Below are 7,194 nucleotides of genomic sequence, written 5' to 3'. Positions count from 1 at the left end.
TTCCACAAACACCCTTAACATCTTTGTAATTATTCCATAAGAGCAGTTCACCAAAAGATTTTTAACCCATTTTCTTCGTTTAGAGTGGCAGAAAAGAGGCAGAATTTGTTTACAATGAACAAATAAACAAAGCTTCTCGTTATATAATATGTATTTTTTTCTTTATCTTTAGTTTAATGGCTAAATGTTTATTTTAGAAAGATATTTAGTTTTTTTTTAAGATAGCATGCTAAGCTACTGGTTTGTAAACATTCAGGATGTGCGCGCATCGAAGTTACAGAAAAAAAAACAGGAGCGCATAGCATTTACAGAAAGGAGATTACATTGGATGCGGTACAGAGTTTGTTGTTATTAGAGATAAGGTATATTGATTACATATTATATATATTATTTACACAAAGCTTTCAGCGTATTATATGTCACCCAGTGATAAGCACGTTCGGCAAAATTAAGTGAGCGGCGTATGTCTGACAGGTCCATTTGCAATGGCATCCTCCCAATGCATAGCCTATTGGATAAGACAAAATGACCAAGCATCCAGCCCCAAATATATAAAACTTTCTCACTGAAACTCCAAGTGATTTTACAAGAGAGAAGTTAAAAGCCTACAATGCCTACAATTTTGTTCTGTGTGGTCATGTGCATAAAATAAAGTTCCATGATTACCAGATTCAAAACTTTGTAGTGCTAAAAACCGAGGTTGTGCCTATAGCCAAGGACAAGGAAAGAAGACGGAGCTATACAAGGCCTGGGTAATCATCAACAAGCACAACAACTGCATTCTGACAGCAAACTGCACCTGTACAGCAGAGTAACGTTATGTGAATGTACATTTTTACATTTCATTCTAAGCATTGTCTGCAGTTTAATTAACCATATTTAACTGTTTTTGCTGAAATCATACATTGCTGCAATCAAAAACAAGTAATGGGTAGGATTCAGTATAGCGTGAACTTACCTGATACAAAATCAGACCTGCATTTTTAATTAGGTTCTCACTCCATTCAGCTCCTCTGATCGCTGTTAGCCAAAGACGTCTGCGGTTGGCATTAAAAGCAGTGTGGTGTACGGTAAAATTTAAGTTTTCTATTTTTGGACTTTTGATTTTGGCATCCTACTGCACAACACAACATGTTTGCTATTGCAACCGGTATGCGCGGTTGAACCCATGTGATGTCATGTGTGACGTAGGTTGGTAATTCCGCTATAGAGTCATGACAGACAGTAACACAACACATTAAACAAATTACCAAAAATCCAGATTTCAAAATATTCAAAAAAAAAACTTCTAAAATATGTATTAAGGCTGCACGATATTGGAAAAATCTGATATTGTGAGGTTTTATTTTTCTACGATAAATATTGCGATATGAACACAGTTTCACAGAACAGTTTGAATATCCTTGTTTGATGGTTTTCTGGGGAGTCTAACAGTATTCAGGTACAGAAATCGAATAATACCAATACAAAAAAACTGTTTTGTCTTGGTTTTTAGTCTAAATATATTTAAAAAAAAACTTAGACCAAGTAAAAATATTGTTTAGTTTTCACCGTCAGAAGAAATAAGTAAAAATGAAGAGTTTTTATGAATTTATCTCCCAGTGGGGTAAGTGAAAGTGGGGTAAAAGGAATATTTTATGGGCCAAGGCAAAGAAATCAAACAATTTTACAGACTGGAATTCATATAGAACTTTACAAAACAAGTGCACAAAGTTAATCAAAAGGGCAAAGTGTGATTATTATTTGTCTAAGGTAAACGAAAACTTAAATAATCCTGTACATTTCTGGAAATTAGTCATGTCTATCAGGGGCGCAACTGCACATTTACTGAGGGGTATGCGGGATCAAGTTTTGCGCCCCCACCCCCTAAGAGTTTACGTATAACAAAATTTGTGAGGATGCAGGGCTAACCAAGACCACACATCTAAACACACACAATACAAACAAAAATAAAAGAAGTCCATAGACAAGTTTTCTGGCTGTAAACAATATTTTATAACAAATACATTTTACAAATCTGAACAAGTAGTGGTAAAAGTTCAATTAATTTCTTCTTAATTTCCTTACTAAATGATTACTGCACTTTAACATGCCTTGCTTTTGTACTTGCCCATTTGTCAAGTATTTCATCAAATGAGGTTGACCTTGCTAGATTGTTTTCAATGGAGATGATTGCAAGCTGTGACAAGCGGTCATTGTGCATAGTTGAACGAAGGTATGTTTTTATAAGTTTCAGTTTGCTGAAAGATCTTTCTGCAGAGGCAACAGTTAGTTGCATTGTTAGGAAAACTCTTAATGCCACTGTTAAATTTGGGAAGACCTTGTCAAGATTTTCCTGCTGAATAAAATTGCAAGACAAACAATACCTAAATTTGCAAAACCCTGACCTGCCATTTATTCATTTATTTTTTGTGGGGCCATTCCTACCTGTTCTTTTCTCTGGCTCTATTTACATTTTCTTGCTCTCTGTCCTCACCATCTTCATGACTAAGTAAACAAAACAGATGTTTTATAACATTTAATCAGCAAAGTCTAGAATAACTTAATTTACAATGTTTCTTAACATAACTAAAATAGATATACAATCTGACCCTTTCTTACCTGTTCTCTTCACCTGCTCTGAACTCATTTACTGCTATTTTGTCATTGCCCTCCCCATCTTCATGGCTGAGAAAATAGACCAGATATTTAACAAAAAAAAAATAATAATAATTCTACTAAACTATTAAAAATATAGTATTAAAAACATTCACACTGTCACTATTTATTCATTCATTTTTTTTTATTTTTCATTTTTGGCTTAGTCCTTTTATTACTCGCCACTGTGTAATGAACCACCAAATTATTCAGCATATGTTTTACGCAGCGGATGGCAACTTTTATGTGCGCTAATTATTTTTAAACCAATTATTACTTTCTCTTGTATCTGAAATATATTCAGGTTAACTCAACAAAGATACATTTTGTATGATCCTCTTATTTTGGTAAAATAATGAAATAAATAAAAAAATTTGTTTTCTTAAATTTTGACCTCAACTGTTCGTGTGATTTGACAGTTTATTTAATTTAATCTAAACAGTTACATCTACATGAACACCTTAAACTTGGCTGTTTGACTGGAATTCGTTGTTATTTTACCTCTTGTAGATGATATTTGGTCAACAAGTAATAAGTTTTTACTCCCAAATAAGGTAAAAGAAATTAATTTGAAAAAAATTACACAGGTTCTACCCCTGCAATATATGTATTAAATTTTTAAAGACAAATGTTCTTTTTGTAACACTGAGCCTGAAAGTCTTTTACATGTATTTTGTACTTGTACATTTTCTGATGATTTTTGTAAACAGGTTTCAGGGTTGCTTTTTAATTCATTTTACAAAATAACTAACTTTGACGAATGCATGTTTCTTTTTTTTAACTGTAAAACTGGCTATAATACACTCAATATTGCTCTGAAGTTGATAATTGTTCTTGGGAAATTTCACATACAGGTTAAAGTAATGTCTATAACTTCCTCCTTTATTTTTTTTCTGTAAAGATTTTAAAATATTTTATAATTATTTGACCTCAATTACAAGATACAAGAAGGCCATAAAACCTTTCTAACAATAATAATAATAAAATAATCTGTACAATCTAATTATTTAAATATGATGGATCTCCCCATATGTAATGTATTTTTTATTGATTGATTTTTATGACTTTTACATGTGTTATCATATAACCCAGTATGCTTGTCAGTTATATGCTTCACAAAAAAGTTATTTGCGACTATCAAACGTCTACCGTAAAGTCACATGGACTTACGCCAGGTATATGTATTTAGCCCATCGAATTATACTGTTTTTACATACTTTAGTGGATAGAAGTATGCGATTTCGGACGCAGCCACGGTGTCCCCCTGCCTGGACAAAACCACCTCCTCTGCTCTTACGTTTGGTAAAAGCAGGAACGGCGCGTCTATAGAGGCGACCTACAGTATAGGCGGCAGAATAGGGAGGGCGGCGTCAGCGAACCCCCCGGTCCTCGCGAACCGGTAACTTTCTTTTTTAACTTAACATTACGGGTTGAGGGCGGCGTGATCGCCGTTCGCCTAAAGCGCCAGTTCAGCTCGCTCCGGCCCTGGGTAAAGCCCAGGCTAGGTGGCGGTTATGATTTATGAACTCTTTCCCAAAAACAGAAGGTAAATAATAGTATGTTAATAATAGTATAAGCTTACCAATCTCTGATTATCCAATTTGGCATAGCAGATTTCATTTTAAGGCATTGTTTTACATGTTCTTTTTTTCGTTTTCTATTTTGGGCACCACTCCTCTTCGTTCTTCTCTCCATTTTAAACAAGTGACTGTAACAGAATAACGGATTAATCAACTGGTCTACGGAGGGGGAGGGGTGGTATTATATTATTTTTATTTAATAAAATACAATATTAAACTCGTATAAAATGCCAAATAAACTTTTTTTACCAAATATATTTATTTATTCAATATTATTTGAAACTTTTAAAAAGGCTCATTTCAAAAATAGTTTTGGCACAATGGCGCCCCCCATGTGCGGCGCCCCTATGCACTGCATATACTGCATACCCCATTTTTGCGCCTCTGATGTCTATTTCAGTACCTAAACTGGCTTCTAATTTCCCAAATTATTTAAAAGTTAATAACGCTGAAGTTAAGGGCAGATAATTATTGCAGATACTTTTAATAATTATTTTATATCTGTTGGCTCGACTTGAGTCTTCCAACTCACTTTCCCATACTTCAAATACATTTGTTGAGCCTGTTCGAAACAGCTCCTCACATTTATTCAAGTTTTTGCCTATCACTGTTGCACAGGTACATAAAGCTGTAGAGAGCCTAGATATATAAGAAAAATCACCAGGAATTGATAAAATCAACCCTTATTTCTTACGTTTGGCAGCTGAATAAAAGGACTGCCAATATTTAACAACCCCAGTTGGGCTGATAGCCAACAGTCAGCCCACACTATTGGGCTGTCCCACACGTGCCCCACATTTCACACCGGTATCTGGGCCCACACCGGCGTAAAGTGTGGGGCACAAGCGGGCCCCCTTTGGGCAGCCCAAAAGTATGGGCTGACTGTGGGCTAACCCGCTCTGATTAGTTTTTATTAGTTATTATGGCATTTTACGCCGGTATCTGGGCCCACAGTGTTCTGCCCACAATGGCCCCTTATGGACCCCAAAGTAGCATGGTTGCTGGGAAGAGTATTGTCAGAACTTGGAAAACGTGCTTTTTCCATTTATGTTCCTAGGGCTTGGAATGACCTGCAAAATCAGTTTAATCTTGACACACTTCTAACTCGAAAATCTTCTGTATACAACATCTTAAAGGATACTTGTAATTGTTTTTTTATGATCTGACCTTTTTAGGAATGCTGATTTTGTAATTTTGTAGTATTGTTTTTTATGATTTTTATGTGAAACTTTATGTGCTGCCTGCCGTCTTAATGTGATCTCCTGGCTAAATAAAGGAAATAATAATAATAAAAAAATCCTCTTGTTTTCCGCTAGTTCGAGTATTGGCTGGGTCAGTTGGCATTTCTGTGTGGAGTTTGCATGTTCTCACCGTGTTCGCATGGGTTTCGCAGGGAAAATAAAAAAAAATATTTAGAACCTTAGCAAAACTTCTTATGTGATTTTTTAATTAACCAATAAGAGCCAGTTAATATTGTTTGAAAGTTTGACAAAATATTTTAGATCTTGGGTTTTATTTTGAAGAGTGAGCAAAGATTGATGCGTATTGTATTGGGAAATAAATGTTTTGTCCATTATTTCATTATTATAAATGGACTGTTTCTATAATCTATAAAGTTGGGTTGGTAAAGGGACACATTACCTTTCTGAAAATATACATTTTATAATTACACTGCAATGAAAATCTACTTGTTCTACTTTGAATTTGTCCATGACAGGGTTGACACAATTTAATGTTTGTTTACTGTTTCTCTGCTTGCAGATTATTTATAAAAAGTGAAGGAGCTTGACCATTCATTTCTTCATTCATTCATTTCTTACAGCCTAAGGTCTAATTAATACAACAACTACATGGTTTAATCAAAAATCTCAAACTTTTTTCTGAAAATTCTGACATCTCAAAGGCACTTAATAATGATAATGACCAGGATATGAGGCAATCAGCAAGAACTGTGAAGTCAATGTAAACCTACACATAAAGTTACTTATCTTGCTATGTGGTATATTTAGACTTTTATAATGACAAAAATAATTAGAATGATTAAAGGCAGTGAATTTACTGCACATCAAAGCGACTGACAAGAGACAGAAACATCACTGGACCACAAAACCAAGTGTTCTTTCTTTGAAATTAAGATAATTATACATCCCATGAAATCTGAATAAGCTTCCCAGTGATGAATAGTTTGTTATGGTATGATTTTTGTGGCTGAGTTGGCCTACATTTATTTAACAATCTGGCATCTGAGGGTTCAAAAAAAAAATCTAAACATTGGGAAAATCACCTTTAAAGTTGCCCAAATTAAGCACTTAGCAATGCATATTACTAAAAACTCAAACTGGGGTTCGATATACTTACCATATGCATTTTATAAAATGTTGTCCTGGCACATGATCTTTACTTAATATTGTAATAACATATGGCATAAATTAAAAATACCTCATTGACTTTGATAATGTATTTTTGGCTATTGCTAAAAATATACCGGTGTAGCATAAGAACGTTTTGTTTTTATTGTGCTCCAGGATCTTTTGCTACAATGTTTAGTTTTGATCGAGCACCTGCCCTCGAGATTTTTCAGTTGTGCGCACACTTCTGTTTTTTGCCTTCAGGATCATTAAACATTCATTTGCTTTTTCCTTCTTTTTCGGAAGTAGAGAAATGGCAAAGGTTTTTTTATGTGCAGAAACAAAAATGCACGAGCATAGAAATGCAACCAGTATATTTTAGTGTTTATACAGTAAACAAGCGTGTGTTTGTGTGTAATCAGGAAGACTTGCCTTTGGCTTAAGGAATACTACAGCAAGTTTGGTACACAATCCTGCTTTAGAAGTCAATTGATAATATAATGTAATAATAATGTATAATTGAATATATATTATTTGATATATAATAATTATATTTTTATTATAACACCCCCTTTAAGACTAAGCCCCACTTAACTGGTGTAAAATTGTGCTTTATGACCTCTTATATG

General features: G+C 34.2%; 1 long non-coding RNA gene across 1 annotated transcript; it reads right to left on the bottom strand.

The window, feature by feature from the left end:
- Nucleotides 1-2,085: 2,085 nt before the first annotated feature.
- On the bottom strand, nt 2,086-4,443 carry LOC130235764 (uncharacterized). Its single transcript, XR_008838415.1, has 3 exons — nt 4,220-4,443; nt 2,602-2,667; nt 2,086-2,487 (listed from the first exon to the last, which is right to left on the bottom strand). It is a non-coding gene; the product is annotated as an uncharacterized LOC130235764 (long non-coding RNA).
- Nucleotides 4,444-7,194: the final 2,751 nt, after the last annotated feature.

This window comes from Danio aesculapii, chromosome 2 (assembly GCF_903798145.1).
Source record: "Danio aesculapii chromosome 2, fDanAes4.1, whole genome shotgun sequence".
Lineage (NCBI taxonomy): Eukaryota > Metazoa > Chordata > Actinopteri > Cypriniformes > Danionidae > Danio > Danio aesculapii.
The sequence above is the reverse complement of the archived record's forward strand: the minus strand, read 5'-3'. Positions and strand labels throughout refer to the sequence as shown.